General features: G+C 37.7%; 1 pseudogene; it reads left to right on the top strand.

Moving 5' to 3' along the window:
• Positions 1 to 16662, top strand: part of LOC117036696 (multifunctional methyltransferase subunit TRM112-like protein) — a 30814-nt pseudogene extending 14152 nt beyond the window's left edge.
• The last annotated feature ends 1307 nt before the right edge of the window (positions 16663 to 17969 follow it).

Here is a 17969-nt window from a genome sequence, read left to right as displayed (position 1 = left end):
CACCTGGACAGCTACCCTCATCCTTTCAGACTGTGCAGGAGCCATTTCCTCTAGAGTTTTCCCTCAGTCCACAGAGAGGAACGGATGTACTTTCTCCGAACTTTTCCCATCCCTCCATCTGACGCATCATATTGTGTTTACGTTTCTTCAGCCTGATGGCTGGGAGGTCCCTCAAGGCAGGGCCTGTACCTCACTCCCATTCCTACGCCCAGAACAGAACAGGCCAGGGATGGTGCAGTCATCTCGGGTATTTCCTGGAATTTGAACCTGATGTAGATTTAGTTAAGTAATTGGTAAAATTGTACCAATTCAGATCCTGCAGGGGTGGAGGGTAGAGGGGAATCATTTCCTAAATCCCTGTAATTCCTGGATTAAAGGAGCAGTAGCTGGATTCAAGCATTTATTCAAATATGTCATAAAATGATACGATCATGGACTATGTATTTATTCACACACAATATACATTGTTCTGTTCTAGAACTTACATAAAAGTGTCACTCTTTATGTTTTGAGAAACACCTAGCTTTTTTCCACTCAATAATGCATTTTTTTTTTAGATGACCAGTGTTGATACATTTAAGATCTAGCTCATTCATTTTCATTGTTGTGATGTATTCCATTGTACGACTATATCCTGGCTTACATGTTCATGAGTATTATATTTTCTTACTGGAATATTTGATCAATACGTTGGACTCCTTTTTATTCCTAATATTCCTCTCTATTAAATTCAATTTTGTTATATTGGCAATGCCACATAGCTTTCTTTCTTTTAATTTGTATTTGTAGGTATATCTTGCCCATCTCTTTATTTGCAAATATTCCCTGTGACTTTGTGTTAGGGAAGTCTTTAATGCAAAACAAAAAGCTTGATTTTTATCATTTGTAATCAAGCGGTGGTCATGTCTACTTTTGATATGTGATTCTAAACTTATGAATGCTGATGTGTTGAGACAGTTATTCCCAAGTAACTTTTTAGCTACTTGCTTCTTTGTGTCTTTTAATTTCCTTTCTTGACTTTTGTACTTTCTCTTGAATGAATAAAGTTTTCTTTATTCTTTCCTTTTTCCCTTAGCTGGCTTGAAAACTATAGACTAATTTCCTTTCACTCTGTGTTTACTTTTTATTTTTTAAATAAAAATGATTTATTGAGATATAATTCATATGTAGTTCAGCCATTCAAAATGCACAAGTCAATGGCTCATAATATATTCATCGACTTGTGCAACTATCACCCCAATCAACTTTAGAAAATGTTGTTACCCAATAAAGCAACTCCGTACACATTAGCAGTCATTCCACATTTGCCCCCAGCCCCTTTCCTGCTAACCCTAGACAACCCCAATCTACTTTCTGTCTGTATGGATTTGCCTATCCTGACTCTTCTTATAAATAGAATCACACAACATGTGGTCTTTTTGTGGCTGGCTTCTTTCACTCAGCATAATGTTTTCAGGTTTCATTGATGCTACAGTATGAATCAATACTTCATTCTTTTTATTGCCAAATAATATTCCATCATATGTATGTGCCACATTTTATTTACCCATTGATCAGTTCATAAACGTTTGAGTTGTTTCCACTTTGGAGCTATGGTGAATAATGCTGCTATAAACATTTAGGTGCAGGTTGTTGTGTTGACATATGCTTTTATTTCTTGAGTATTTCTAGGAGTGGAATTTCTAAGTCATGTGGTCACTCTAGATGTAACCTGTTGAGGAAGTGCTGGACTGTTTTCCAAAGTGGCTGCACCATTGTACATTCCCATCAGCAATGTATGAGGGTTCCAATTTCTCCATAGTCTCACAATACTTTTTATCTGACTTTTTGATTCCAGCCATCCTCCTGGGTATGGAATGGTATCTCATGGTGGTTTTGATGTCCATTTCCTTAATGGATAATGTTGGTGAACATCTTTTCAAGTGCTTTTGCATATCTTCCTTGGACAAATATATATTCATTTGTCCAAGATCTCTTGCCCATTTTAAATTGGGTTGTATTAATATTATTGAGTGGTAAGAGTTCTTTATATATTCTAGATACAGGTCCCTTATCAAGTATAATTGGCAAAAACTCCCCCCTGTCTGTGGGATGTCTTTGAATTTTCTTGACGGTGCCCTTTACAAAACAAAAGTTTTTAAGTTTGATGATTTTCAATGTATCTATTTTTTATTATTGTTGTTTGTGCTTTTGGTGTCATATAAGAAACTATTGGCTAATCCAAAGTCATAAAGATTTATACCTATGTTTTCTTCTAATTTTTTAAGATGCATACTTAATTGTGCCACCACTTCCTTTATTCTTTTTTCTGAAAAATCTAATATACTTTAAAGTTTCTCCATGTCTCTTAGCTGATCTTTTATTTTAATTGTTTTATGCTATGTTCCAAATGAAGTTTATTACCTTTCAATTTTTTTTCAACTTTCAATATCAAGTTGATTCTACTAATATTTTTATTTTAATATTCCATTTGTGTATTTTTCAGGATTTCAAGTTGCTCTTTTTCATATCCACTGGCCCTGTTCATTTTGCCCATTTACTTTCATACATTTCTATTTTATTCACGGATGTCATTACTTCATCTCTTTGAGAATCCTAACTAGACCTTTTAATTTATTTTTTTATAATCAAGTTTTCCATTTTATTTAAAATTTTAGTTTTAATTCTGAAGAAAAAGATACAGATACAGATATACCTAAGTAAACCTTTTTTAAAATTTTTTATTAAATGTATTAGGGTAACATTGGTTACTAAAATCATAGATTTCAAGTGTATAATTCTGTAATATAATACATTGTCTGTTGTGTTCTGTGTTCACCTTTTCAAAAATAATTTTCACATTGTCATTTTTATTTCACCTAGAGTAGATTCAGTTTACAATTGTCAGTCTTTTTTAGCATTAGATTATTTTTTTCTTTGGTTTTGGAATATTTGTTTATATGCTCAGCTTGTGTAGGAAAGTTTATTTTTCTGAACTCAACTCCTATCCAGAACCAGAACACATACTGGTTACTCATAATCCCTCTTCAATGGGGATAGTTTGGATATTTCCAAATGGTCAGGCAGCAGATGACAGCTTGGCCTGGACCTCCCTGCAAATATTTCCTGCATATGACACCAAAAGCACAGTTCACAAAAAAAAAAAAAAAAAAAAAAAAAGTAAACAAATTGGATTTTGTCAAGATTAGAAACTTCTGCTGTCATTGTTAAAAGAATGAAAAGGCAAGCCAAAGACTGGGAGAAAATATTTGCAAACCACATATCTGATAAAGAACATGTATCTATAATATACAAAGGATTCTCAAAATTCAATAAGAAAACAACATAATTTTAAAAATAGAGCAAAGATTTTAACAGGCACTTCACCAAAGAAGATACACATATGCTAAGAAACACGTGAAAAGGAATTCATTGTCATTGAGGAAATGCACATTAAAAGCACAATGAAATACCACTATATATCTATTAAAATGCCTAAAATGAAAAATATCTACTATAGCAAGCATCAGTGAGGAACTAGAATTTTCATACACTGCTGGTGGGAATGTGATGTAGAAGAACCACTTTGGAAAGCAGTTCAGTATGTTTCTTAAGTCAGACTTAACACTTACCAAGTGATCCAGCCATTGCACTCCCGGGTATTTACCCAACAGAAAAAAAAAAGCATACATTCATACAAAGATTTGTACTTAACCATTCATAGTAGCTTAATTTGCAGTGTCCCCAAACTGGAAACGACCCAAATGCTCGTTAACAGGTGAATGGATAACAAATAGTGGTATGGCTATACAACGGAATACTATTCAGCATGCAATAGAATGAACTCTTGACACATGTAACATTTGGAAGAATTTCCAAATAGTTATGCTGAGTGAAAAAAGCCAGTCCAAAAAAAAAAAGAGTACACACTGTATGACTCTATTTATATAAAACTCTAGTAAATGTAAAATAATATGTAATGACAGCAAGTAGAGCAGTGTTTGCCTGGAGTTGGGTGGGCAGGAGGGAGGGATTCCAAAAGAGCACTATGAAACCTCTAGGGTTGATTGTGGCGATGCTTTCGTGGGTGTGCACATATGGCAAGACTTATCAAAGTTTACACTTAAATATGTACAGTTTATTGTATGCCAATTATATCTCAAAAAGCCATTAGGAGGAACAGAAGGTGGAGGACAAGGAAGAAGAGACCTATGTGTAGTGATTCTCACCTCTTGCTCAGTCCCCCCAAGACACTAACAAAATTTCCAAAAGAGGGGAACATTTCCTTAAATTTGGAAATTCTTATTAGAAACTCAAGATTACATAGGGTCTTTCAGACAATGTTTATAAGTTTAAGGAATTTTTGAAAATTGATGCTTGGAAAGCATTTGTTACTTGGAGCTGTTACCTCATCCTTTGGAGTTTTTGATGGGACAACCATCCCCTCAGTCTTTTTCTAGTCCCAGTCAGTTTCCTAGCCACCTTGCTGCATGCCAGCGTGGCTTCTCCAATTCCTGAGAGGTGCCAGCCTGCACACCTTCATGTCCTTAGCCCTGAAAGCTCTGCCCTGAAAGCTCTGCCTACCATTCTTGGCCTGCTCCTGCCCTCTGGGCTGCTGGATTCAGGTGACTTTTTATGCTCTATCGTTAGTCCTCTGGTCCACAACTCCTGGTCACCCATGTAGTTCCTTGGCCCTGACTGTCCAGGATTCAAATACTAACCAGACCCACCAGGTGCCTCTGTGTAAGGGCTGAGGGTAGAACTGGGGGGAGGTGGTTCAAATTCTCCTCAATTGGATTGTTTGCTGACCTGCGGATAATAGGTTCCTTTGGTAACGTGCCAGCAATTGGCTGTCCCAGGTGGCTCAGAGCACCTCCATGGAACATTTCCTGATCCCGCCCCAGGCTGGGTGGGGTGGCCCTCCACTCCTCTAGGATATCATGCTTCCCTTTATCATGTCACTTACTCTGTTTTCTTTGTTTTCGTTTTTTTTTTGTGGGTTTTTTTTTTTTTTTTTTTTTTGCCTTTCCGCAATTTATACCCTCCTTCCAATATGGAAAACCCTGGAGAACAGCAATCTTGCCTTGTATACTCAGTATCCTCAGCACGTAGCACACATCCAGGTATATGGGAGACACAGCTAAACAGTTGAATTAGAACAGTGATACCAGCAAGACCTGAGTTGATAGGTCTTGAAGATCATTTGTGTTTGCTTCAGCTTCCATTACAAATGTGGTTCCTTGACTTTTAATTTTTATCAGTGTGGTTTAGAAAGCAGCAGACCCTCTTCTCTGATAAACTTTTGAGACTGCCTGAGCTTTAAAGACTTATAAACACTAAAGAAGAATCAATTTATTTTTCCCAAATAAATTCTAACCTGCTTTCCAAATACACTACATTTCTCAATCCTATCCAGCAACCAGAAAGCTATGTTAGTTATGTTTCTTGAAAAGAGAGGTGGCTACTGCCACTGTTTGAAAGACCCACAGCTTGACCTAAAACGTGTGCTAGAGGAAGCCATGCCCACTGACATGGTATGGAATGAATGACTACAAGTCAGAAGGTGGTAGCATGAAGGGAGACGAAGCAAGAGACAGACCTCTTCCTAATGATGAAGCTTTAGTGAAAGAAACAGAAGAAAAATTAAATAAAAGATCACAGAAAATGCATAGAGCTATATAGTTGAGAATTTAAAAGGTTGGTTACATTTTTAAAATATTCTTATTTGAAAAATGCAGTAGCAGAACTACAAAATAGAATTGACTCAACTGAAAACTGAATTAGTAATCTAAAACAACAAGTAGAAAAGCTATCTTACTACATAAGTGTAAAAAAATACAAAGAAAAAAGTCAGAAGAATAAGAGATATGGAGGTCCAGGAGAACTAAGACACAAAACACATAGCTTCAGAAGCAGATAAATGACCAGACCTAGGAATAAAAATGTAAAAAGGGAAAACTCTGAGCTGAAAAAGATATAAATTTTTAAATTGAAAAGGTACATATAGTGTCAGGCAAGAATAATGAGAAAGGAGAAAAGATACACACCTGATAAAATTTCTGAACTCTGAGAATGAAGAGATCTGGCAGCAGGCTTCCAAACAGAGTGAGAAGTTGAGTTTCAAAGGCCAGAGAATCAGCACAACAGATTTCTCATCGGCAGCTTTGGACACCAGAAGACAGTGGAATTATATGTAGTCTTTGGAGAAAAGCACTGTGATCCAAGAATCTTATACTATCCAATAAAATATTCATATAGGAAGAGAAAGGGTTTTTTTCACATTAAGTAGACTCATAATGCATGCTATCCAGTATACTTCTAAATAAATTACTTAAGGGAGAACTCTAATTTTTAAATAAATAAAAACAAAATCTCAAGGTAGGATGAAATATTCAAAGAGCAGGAGTCAGTCAAAATATATTTATTAAGTCTGTATTATTTTCTTCCAGGATAGAGTGGAGAACAAGACAGAGCCCCTGCCCTCCAGAAGCTCCTATTAAGTATGAAGAAGATTAAGTGGTGTAATGAGGAAAAGAGGGACTGATATGCTCATGCTGCTTTGGCAGAGTTGGGGGTGGCATTTGAATTGAGAACTAATTATAACGAGAAAGTGACCTTGCAGAGTTATAGAAGAACTTTATGAGCAGAAGAAATGGCTTCAAAGAAGGAAATAGCAAGGTGTGTTTGGTGTGTTCCACTCATTCCGGAAGAAAACCACAGTGGCGGGGTGTAGGGAACTTGGGCGGGAATGTTAGAAGATAAGGTCAGAGAGGCAGTGTGGCAGAGACTAGCATCAACTCATTGAAATCCAGGTTCTTCTTATTCCTGGGCACATTGCTAGACCAATTTCCCAGCCTCCCTGGAAAGTGGGTGTGGCCAGGAGTGTTCCAGCCAATGCAATGTGAAGAGAAGAGATATTCAATTCTGCCCCATAAAAATCACCCTGTGCACTCCTCTCTGCTCATTTGCCCCTTCCAGCTACTTAGAATGAAAATGACCCCCAGAGTAACTTTGAAAGATAGCCACATATTGGACATGTCAGTCTGTATCTCTGAATGATTGTGCATAGAACAACTTACCAATCTATTCGCCAATCTCAGTGCTGTTATGCGAGCAAGAAACAACCCTCTGTGCCGTCTGAGCCATGGTGGAGTATCGGGGAAATCTGTTACAGCAGTTAGCACACTCTGACCACCATAGGTCGGCAGGGTCTTGTGGGACCATAGCACCAAGTTTGAATTTCTCTCCAAGTGTAATGAGAAGGGCTGGGAGTCTAATGGGAATGGAAGGGGAAAGAAGTTCAGGAAGGAAATGATACAATCAGATTTATATTCTAGCATCTAGGGACGGGCTCCTGCTCAATCAAGAGGCCATTGCCACAGTCTTGGAGAGACAGCACTGTGGCTTGGAGTGGAGCTTTAGAATGCAAGAGTTGATGTTTTGGATATGAAATATGTGGGAAAGAGAGGAATAAAGGAACACTCGTGAGTTTCCGGAAATTTACTGAGATATGGACAACTGCAGTAGGAAGCAATCTGAGGGTATGAGAAATAGAGATTTCTGTTTGTTCCTGTTAAATCTGAGATGTCTATTAGGAAGATGTTAGATATATGAATCTAGAGTTTCAAACAGTAAATTATGGTTGAAGAAAGGACAATGAGAAGCGTCAGAGAATAAGCCTGTGCCTGAGACCTTTCAGAGGAGAGGGGTAGAAAAGGCTGTGGGCAGAGCCCCAGCACTTTCGGGAATTCAGAGTTCTGGTTGGTGGACAAGAGCCACATGGAGACTGAGGAGCAGTGCCATCTGAAACAGGAGAAAAGCATGGAAAGGACAGGTTCCTAGGAGCTGGGTGAGATTTTTTTCCAGCATTGTTTGGCTACCTGGGTATAACTAAGGAATACGCAGGTAGTCTTGGTTTTAAATAGTTCAGGGCTTTTCCAGTCAAGAACTTAATTTAAGCAGGAATGTATTCATTTCCCAGGGCTGCTGTAACATACTGGTTCCTTAAAGTAACAAATTAATTCTCTCCTAGTTCCAGAGGCTAGAAGTCTGAAGTCAAGGTGCAGCAGGGTTGGATCCTTCTGGAGGCTCTGAAGAAGAATCCACTCCATGCCTCTCTCCTCGTTTCTGGTGGCTGCTGGCAATCCTTGGCATTCCTTGGCTTGTATATACATCACTCTATTGATGTCTCCATCTTCTCTGTGTGTATCTGTGTTTATTTTCCCTTCTCTTCTCTTCTATGCACTTGTCATTGGATTTAGGGCCCACCCTAATCCAATACGATCTTGTCTCAAGATTCCTAACTTAATTACATCTGCGGAGATCCCTTTTACCAAATAAGGTCCCATTTACAGCTCCCAAGTGGGCATATCTTTGAGGCAGGGCACTATTCAATTCACTACAAGGAGCAAGGGGGAAGTGCATTAAAAGGATTTGCAAGGGAGGCTAGAGGACTGGATCATGGGATCCAGGCAGGATGAGGAGGGAAAGGAGGACGTGGGAGGGTCATGGAGTGAAAAGTGGGGAGATCAAATTGGAGAGTGGCTGCACAAGAGCAAGGGAGCTGGGAGATGGGGTGAAAGGGAGGGACGGCATCACAATGGCTGACAGAGTTCAATTATTGATGATGACCAAGTCTGGGGAATGGGCACCTCAGTGAGTGACCCCACTGGAAGAGAGGAGGGGATGGGACTCAGAGAATGTTGGCTGAGCCACCAACATGGGTGATGAAGCTCCTAAATGATAACAGGAGTGGAGAGGGGTAAATAGTGAAACAGGTGCCAGAAGCATCATCAACGAGCGAAGGACAGGACAAAGGAGTAAATACAGCGATCAGGAGGACTGAGCAAGTGACAGTCATGGCTACATCGGAATAGATGAATGTAAAGAGATGCCCACCTGCAATAAAAGGGATTAAAAGATACAAAAGTAAAAATAAATCAATACACAAAAGTTGGGAGTCAAAATTCCAAAGGATTCTAACAAAACCCAGGAGTTGGTGGCGAACAGACGGAGAGAATGGAGAAGTAAATACATACTACCGGTAACAGCTTCATTCTGGTATTGGGTTTGTGGCTGAAATTGAATTGAATAAAACTATACTAAAAAGTCTCCTTTTGGGAAATTGGGACATTCAGTATGTTGGTAGAGAAATACAGACTTGAACATTCTCTTCAAAATATATATACCCATTAAAAAATAGAAACATCCAGAAAAGCTTCCAAATAACCAGAGGCTAAAATAGTGACGAAACATAAAAACTCTGATAATGCAGTAAAAATTGGTTATGGAAAAAACAGGAACAAATAATATACAATAGTACAGAAAGTACAAAATAAGACAAAATAAATCCAAACGTGTCTTTTATTTCAGTGATGGCCCCTGTATTTAAAATCCCTATTAAAAATGATAATGAAAAAATTAAGCAGTCATTAAAAACAACCATTGTGGTGATTATTTCATGAGTGAGCAATTGTGCACTTTAAATATGTACAGTTTATCATACATAATTATACTTCAATAAAGCTGTTTAAAAAAAAAAACAGTGAAGACTCTAAGATGAGGTAAAAAAACAAACTCCAATTTTATGCTTCATGCATAGACCTGAAAAATATAAAGACTGAAAAGAGACATGGCAAGTGTAAACAAATTGAAAATAGGGATGGCAGTATTTATTAGGTTGGTGCAAAAGTAATTGCAGTCTTTGCAATTATTTTTAACCCTTTAAACTGCAACAAATTTTGCACCAACCTAATATATCACATAAAGTAGATTTTGAGGCTAAAAGTACTGTCAGACAACATAGATATTTTGTAAGACTAAGAGGTAAAATTCACAAAGATGTTCTAACAGTCAAAAAACTTTAATGAGCCAATAACATAACTTGAAAATATATAAAGCACTGACTTCCAGAAATACGACAGGCAAATCCACATATTAAGAAATGCTAATACACCTTAATACACTTCTCTCAGAACTTATAAAATCTAGTAGATAAATATGAAATAAAACTATAGAGGACTTGAATAATAAATAACAAATGATAACACACACACAGACATGGAACTTCATGCTCAACAAATAGAAAATGTACATTCTTTTCAAATACCCTGATAACTTTATGTATTAGGGCAAAAGACAATGTCAGCTATTTTCAAAACAAATAGAAATTGTACAATAAAACTAGAAAATATCAAGAAAAACTTAGTCCTCAAAAAAATCCACTTGAAAAATTTGAAAACTCTTTTCTAAATCATCTGTGCATTAAAGACGAAATCAAAACTGGAATTTTAATTAGGAAAAATTGAGAAGATTACATATTAAAGCCTTGTGGGAATCAGCCAAATAGTAATATTTAATAGAAAATGTGTAGCCTTAACAGTATGTGTTAAGAAATGAGGAAAATTTAAAATAATGAGCTAACCATCCAATTCAAGAAAATAGAACAAGTTCTGAATAAAACTAAATGAGATAGAAGAAAATTAAAATAAAAACAGAAATTATTGAAATAGAAAACAAACTCCTGTGGTCATAAATTATAAAATACAATGTTTGTTCTCAGGAAAAAGTTTAAAACAATGGAAAGGCTGTGTCTTTGACAAGAGAAAAGAGTAAATCCGTTAGAAATGACAAAAAAGATAAAATTACAAACAATAAGATTCTAAAATTTTAAGACAATGCACTATGACAACTACTTTGAAAATATAGGTGTAACAGGTGATTTCCTAAGAAAATATAAATTTAAAAAACTGACTCAAAAGTAAAGAAAAGAATTGAGTTGTCAAAGATATGTCTCCAAAGAAAAGATATGTCTTGCTACATTCAAAATTCATTGTGTAGTAGTTAATAATGGAGACTGGGCTTTAATCCTTGCTCTGCCCCACTAGTTGTGTCACTTTAGTATAGTTGCCAGATTTAGCAAATAAAAATACAACACACCCACAAGACTGTTGTCTGTGTCTATGAGTTTCTGCTTGTTTGTCTTATTCATTTATTGCTTTCAGTTTTGTATCCCACATATAAGGGACATCGTATGGTTCTTAACCTTTTCTACCTGACTTATTTCACTTAGCATGATAATCTCAGGATCCATCCATGTTATCAAAAATGGCAGTATTTCATCTTTTATTATAGCTGAGTAATATTCCATTGTATATATGTACCCCATCTTCTTTATCCAGTCATCTGTCGAAGGACACTTTGGTTGTTACCATGTCTTGGCCACCATGAATAATGCTGCAATGAACATAAGGGTACATAGATCTTTACGGATAAATGTTTTCCGATTTTTTGGATGGACACCCAAAAGAGGGATTGCTGGGTCACATGGTAATTCTATTCTTAATTTTTTGAGGAATCTCCATGCCGTTTTCCCTAATGTCTGTACCAATTTACATTCCCACCAACAGAGTATGAGGGTTCCTTTTTCTCCACTTCCTCTCCAACACTTGTTATTACTTGTCTTGTTGATGACACCCATTCCAACATGTGTGAGGTGGTATTTCATTGTGGTACTGATTTACATTTCCCTAATTGCTAGTGAGTTTGAGCATCTTTTTGTATATCTATTGGCCATTTGTATGTTTTCATGGGAGAAGTGTCTGTTCAGGTCCTCTGCCCATTTTTTAATTGGATTGTTTGGGGGTGTTTTGTTGTTGATTTGTATGAATTCGTATATACTTTGGATATTAGCCCCTTATTGGAGGTGTTGTTTGGAAATATCTTCTCCCATTCAGGTGGTTGCTTCTTTGTTTGGTTGACGGTTTCTTTTCACTGTGCAGAAGCTTTTTAATTTGATATATCCCTTTCATTTACTTTTGCTTTTACTTTCCTTGCCTTTGAGGTCAAATTCATAAAATCTTCTCTAAGACCAAAGTCCATAGGTTTAGTACCTGTTTTCTTCTATGCAATTGATTGTTTCAGTTCTTATATTTAGGTTTTTTTATCCATTTGAGTTTATTTTGGTGTATGGTGACAGATAACAGTCCCAGTTTCTTCCTTTTGTATCTGGCTTTCCAATGTTCCCAGCATCATTTATTGAAGAAGCTTTCTTTTCCCCATTGTATGCTGTTGGTTCCTTTGTCGAAAATTATCTGACAATATATACTAGTATATGTGTTTATTTCTGTTCTCAATTCTGTTCCATTGGTCTGTGTATCTGTTTTACTACAAATACCATGCTGTTTTGATTACTGTCATTTTGTAGTATAATTTGAAGTCAGGGAGTATGATACCTACAGCTTTGTTTCTTCTTCCACCCCCTGCCCCCAAATTGCTTTGGCTATTTGGGATCTTTTGTGATTCCATACAAATCTGATAATTTTTTGTTGTATTCCTTTAAAAGTGCCATTGGGGATTGCATGAAATCTGCATATTGCTTTGGATAATATGGCCACGTTAATTATGTTGATTCTTCCAACCCATGAACGTGGAATATCTTTCCATTTTTTTGTATTGTCTTCAATTTCTTTTAATAATATCTTGTAGTTGTCAATGTGTAGGTCCTTCACATTCTTTGTTAAGTTTACTCCTAAGTATTTAGTTTTTTGTTGTTGTTGCCATTATAAAAGGGATAATGGTTACCAGAGGGAAAAGGGGGAGGGGGAAAGTAGAAGAGGGTAAAGGGCGTCAAATATATGGTGATGGAAAGAGATTTGACTTTGGATGGTGAACACACAATGCAATCTATATACATGATGTATCACAGAATTGTTCACTTGAAACCTATATAATTTTATGAACCAATGTCATCCTAATAATTTTAATTGAAAAGATCCAGTTAAATTGGAATTTCAGGTAAACAACAAACAGGTTTCTAGTAAAAACATTTCCATGCAATATTTACAACATACTTATGCTAAAAAATTATTCATTATTTCTCTGAAATTCAAACTTAACTGGACATCTTGTATTTTAGACTTTAGGCAGATTATTTAACTTTCCTGTACTTGTTTTCTCATCTTTAAAATAGGGATGGTGATGATGATGATGATAAAAACCTTACATCAGAAGGATGATGGGAGAATTAAATGAGTTAATATATGGAAAACATACACCTAGTAAGCACTATGTAAACGTTAGCTATTTTAATGATAGCTCTTTTTCTTCTCTCTTTCTCTCTCACTCTGTCATTCTTTCTTCAACAAGCATGTATCAAACTCTTCAGTGCCTGGTACTAGGCTAGATACTAGGGCAGATACACCCATAGTACCCTCCCCCTTTTTTCCTTCACACACCCCACAAGCACATAGTAGAAGTGATTCTAGCTAATCACAGTGCTAGGTCTTCTTTTGTTTTGACAGGACAGAAACACCACTGTCACACGTTTCATCCAGGAGCCCACACTCCCCTTGGAGGAGCCCCCACTCCCCTTGGAGGAGCCCCCAACTCCTGCCCATGGTTGGGAGTCTTACATTCACAATTTGGAGTTTTCCCACTTTAAATCGATGACCTGGGGCCTTGTTCAGGTCACTGCACCTCTTTCAGCCTGTCCACTAAAACAGGCATTTAAAGATAGTAAATGTATGTAAGGGTCTGTCCTACCACAGGTGCTATTAGCTTTCCTTACACTGAAAACACTATTGTGCCAGTCACGCCTTGGGTGGTTTTGCCTGCATCGGTTTTTCCTCTGGGTTAATTTTCACAATTGCTGTTCTCTAACGAGAAACAGTAATTAAGGCAGGGAGAAACTTTGCCCCGTCTTTGCTCCCAGGCTTTCTTCGAATGCATGTCTCCGTTGGTTATAGCCTCTCATTTGGTGGCCAGGTCTTAAAAACCAGACAAAGAGCACCACCTGTTCTTCTAGGTCTCCCCTTACCGGACTCTTTCAGGTTGAGCCCACCTCAGCCACGTCTTGCTCTTTCAGCTGAGCAGGTGCTGACATCTGGCTCGCCCGCCTCAGCTAACTTTACCTCTGTGGCATTTCTGCAAGGGTAAAAAAGGGTCTCCTTTCAAACCCTTTCGGGGCTGTTCTGAGGATGAAGTCCACGCCACCGATATCCCCACTTCTCTTTGTTCCTTATTCCCTACAAGCTTCCTGCACCCACTGGTCCCTGCTTCTACTCCTTTGATATTCCACCGCCCCCCACCCCATCCCCATGCTCTACACCCTGGCTCGCTATCTTTTATTTACACTTTCAAGTGGCTGCACTTTGATAGTGGAAGGAAAGGCTTTATTTTTGCTCAAAGGAGTAAAGTAACAGCTGCTAAGTTCCTACTGTACGCCAGACACTAGGTTAAGTCCCTTTGCCACATATTTTTCTCATTTAATTACCTAATAATGTGGTGAAACAGATGTCAATATCTCCATTTTACAAATTCAAAAACATAGGTTCAGAGAGGTTAAGTATGTTGCCCAAGTTTATACACAAGCTGGTGGCAGAGCTAAATTTAAATTCAAGTCTCTTTGACTCTCAAGTCCAATATCTTTTCCACTACCCCCACTGATGGTCAACTTGTAAACAATATGTTGTGTGTGTGTGTATAAGATTTTTTAAATGACACCTAGATCTAGGTCAATTCTGTTCTCTCTTGGCCTCTTCGTCTCCCCCTTCTTCTTCATGCTCTCGGTTACGGGTTTGTGGCAATCCCACGGTCCGCCAGGCCCAGAAAGGAGACCATGAGCTAAGGAAGGGCAGGGTTACCTGCTGCTTCTTGCTGCTGTTGTGTAACAGATCCCAGAATAAAAGCCTGAATCTCCATGCAGTGTCGTGTCTTCTCTGAAAGCACAGACCCACACTGAGTGGGAAGCAGCCAGACTGGGATGTACCATTAGCCTTGCTCTCTGCCCACTGCACCCAGCTGGGCCTGATACGTATCTCACTTGTGGGAGTGAAAAGGCTGAGAAGAACAGAGTAGGAGAGTTGGAACTCATGGTTGAGTGGTTTCAATAACTGAAGTCTAGTATCATATTCACAGTGTCTTCAAAGGCTCAATCAGGGTAATTTTTAAAATTTGTGTTTTCCTTACAATGATCATCTAAGAACATTAACATAGGTACCTCCTAAAATAGGAAGATGACCATCGAGATGCAAGGACTGCCATGCCATTTCAGTGCCTAGGTTTGTGTTCATTTCCATCATTGTGTTGATGCCAAAGAACACTGTTTTAATTGCTCAGAGCCAAAGAGAAAAGAACATATTTGAATCTATGCATAAATATAATGTTTATGCAAGGTGAAGACCAAATAGTGTCACAGCACACAGTATAAATTGGAGTTTAAGTTATCTAGTGGTTAGAATAGAGAAAGGAGATATGACAATTGAATCATCACACAGCACAATTAAAAACCTGACATTAAGAGATAGTCACATATCTTAATCATCACTCAACATACTAAATTAAAAATAATTTTAACATTATTCGTTTTGTTTTTAACCAGTTTTTAAATTGGTTAAATTTATTAACCAAATTTGTTAAATTGGTTTAAATTTATTAATTTGTTTTTGTTTTTGTTTATATAAGCCTATAAATACATGTATAAGATTTGAATCTTGTTTTCTGTTTATACACAATTTAGAAATACATTAAATTTAATTTGATTTACACATCCAGTTAAGACAGAGTAGATTGCATGAGACTAAATCTCTGGCTAAGAAAAAAACTGAAAGAGCCGGATAAAACCCCAAAAATAGCTATTAGACGACATCAGAGAATAACCAAACCTTCCAAGACCTGAGGAGCTGAAATCCCTGAAAAAGGGAAATGCTTTGTGACAAGCTCTGCATTCAATATTGTTTTTTCTCCTTGAGTCATTTACCAATTCCTGGTATGGAGCATAGAAGCGGGGGTGAGGCATAGGGCGGGAACAGTGGTCTAGAACTTACAGAGTCTCACTGGTCTGGACAGACAAAACTTGAAGTTCAAGCTACCTAGAAACCAAGACTTGAGACTCAAAGTCCAGGAGAAAAAGGACCATAGAATGGTAAAGCTGACATTCAACCTGAATTTTCCCTTGAGTCATTTTATAATTTCCAAACTACATGTTGGAACATGAGAAAGACACATGAGGCAGACAGAGAGAAACCAAGTAGAAAGAACCTGTTAAGACAGTAAAAATCTAAGCATGGAACGATGTAGCCTCACAGTGCTAGGAGTCAAAAATTGGAGTTTGGGGTCTGCCATGAGTAAAGTCCTGATAAGCACCCAGCGATTCAGTTGAGACCCCAGAAAGGCTACGTCTTAGAAATAAAGTCAAGCCAGAAATAGAAAAGCCTCCACTGAATCAAGGTGATCTTGCCATATCCTATTTGCTTGCACGAAGACTTATTCCCTTTCCAGTTCTGGCCTGGCTGGAGCACATTGTGGCAACCTGAAGCTACTCGCCCACAACCTTCTGAGGTTGCATGTGTAGGACATGGGGCCCCCTGGCTTCCCCAAACACCTCCAAGCCACTGAGATCTGCATCAACCCTGTGGAGTTCAACCCTGACTTTGTGGCGTGTATGATGCCCAGGGTGGAGTGGGTGGCACTTCTGGAGGTGGCCAATACCTTGCATCTGGCCGAGATGACAAAAGCGCCAGTCCACAAATACGATAGTGATGAGAAATTTCTGAGGAAGATGCAGTACCTGCTTCAGGAGGTAGATGTGGTGCGGGCAGCCTGCAATGCGCAGAGTCTGGACGTCTGTTCTCCATCAGCTGCTGGATCCCCAACATGTTGCTGAGCAATAAGGAAACTCATTAACCATTCCAGAAACCAGTTTTTCATTCTGAGACTATAGGTATCTTTGTTTATGTACATAAACAAAGCCGGTTTGCTGGCTCTGCCATGTGCGTCTCCAACCCTTGACCCAATGACACACCAAACACATATTTTCTTGAGCTAGATAGAAATATACATTTTTTTCTCATTAAAATTTAGAAATAAAACAAAGGAAAAAGAAAACGACATTCCTCTCTGGAGACAGAAAACATCATCTGAAGTCTCTAAAACTTTTTAAACACAATGTCCAGAATTCAATTAAAAAATTACCAGGTATACCAGTAAATAAGACCAAATCACTGAAACCCCAAAAGAAAAACAGAGTCAATATAAGAAGATCCACAGGTGATCCAGATATTAGAGTTATCAGATATGTACTTTAAAATACCAATAATTATTATGCTCAAGAAAAATATATTAAAATATGGATCACTTTACCAGAGAATTATAATCTAAAAAAAAAAAAAAAATCAAATGGGAATCCTATACAACCAACCTCTCAATAGCTTAGTCTAGAAACCTAGGTCTTATTTTTTGTTCTTTCATCTTCCTCGGCCTGTTAATAGATTTCTGATTTACAATCTATTATTCACTGTCACTTCCCTAATTAAGGCCAACATCATGTCTCACCTACATCCATACTTCACACCACAGAATGGACTTTCTCTGTTGTAAATCTGACCATTTCATTCCTTTTCATAAAATCACTCAATGGCTTCCTATTGTCTTCAGAAAAAACTGTTAGCTTCTTTCTGTGTTCTGCTAAGCCAGGTATTACTTGACCCTTGCTTTCCTCTCCAGTATGTATCTTGCTACTTCACCATTCCAAACTTCAGCAAGCTCCCGGTCCTTCAGCTATAGTAAATTAATTTCAATTACTCAAATGCACCATGCTTTCTCTACCTCCTGAAATTTTCATATACTCTTTCGCTTTACTCTCTCTTCCCTTGGCAAATTCCCACCCACCCTTCAGAAACCTTGTCTTCCAAGAGGCTCTCTCTGATCCCTCAGGATCTTTTTAGATACCTCTTCTAACATAAATGCTCTCATAGAGGTCATGTTATCATGTTGGATGGTAACTAAATATCTACATGCCTATTTGCCCATTTTTTGATGGTAGGTCCCCTGAGAGTTTGCACATTTTATAGACATACCTCAGAGATATTGCCAGATTTGGTTCCAGACCACTACAACAAAGTGATTAATGCAATAAAGCAGGTCACATGAATTTATTGGTTTCCCAGTGCATATAAAAGTTATCCTTACACTATACTGTAGTCTATTAAATG

Source organism: Rhinolophus ferrumequinum, chromosome 17 (assembly GCF_004115265.2).
Source record: "Rhinolophus ferrumequinum isolate MPI-CBG mRhiFer1 chromosome 17, mRhiFer1_v1.p, whole genome shotgun sequence".
NCBI classification, from domain to species: domain Eukaryota; kingdom Metazoa; phylum Chordata; class Mammalia; order Chiroptera; family Rhinolophidae; genus Rhinolophus; species Rhinolophus ferrumequinum.
The sequence above is the reverse complement of the archived record's forward strand: the minus strand, read 5'-3'. Positions and strand labels throughout refer to the sequence as shown.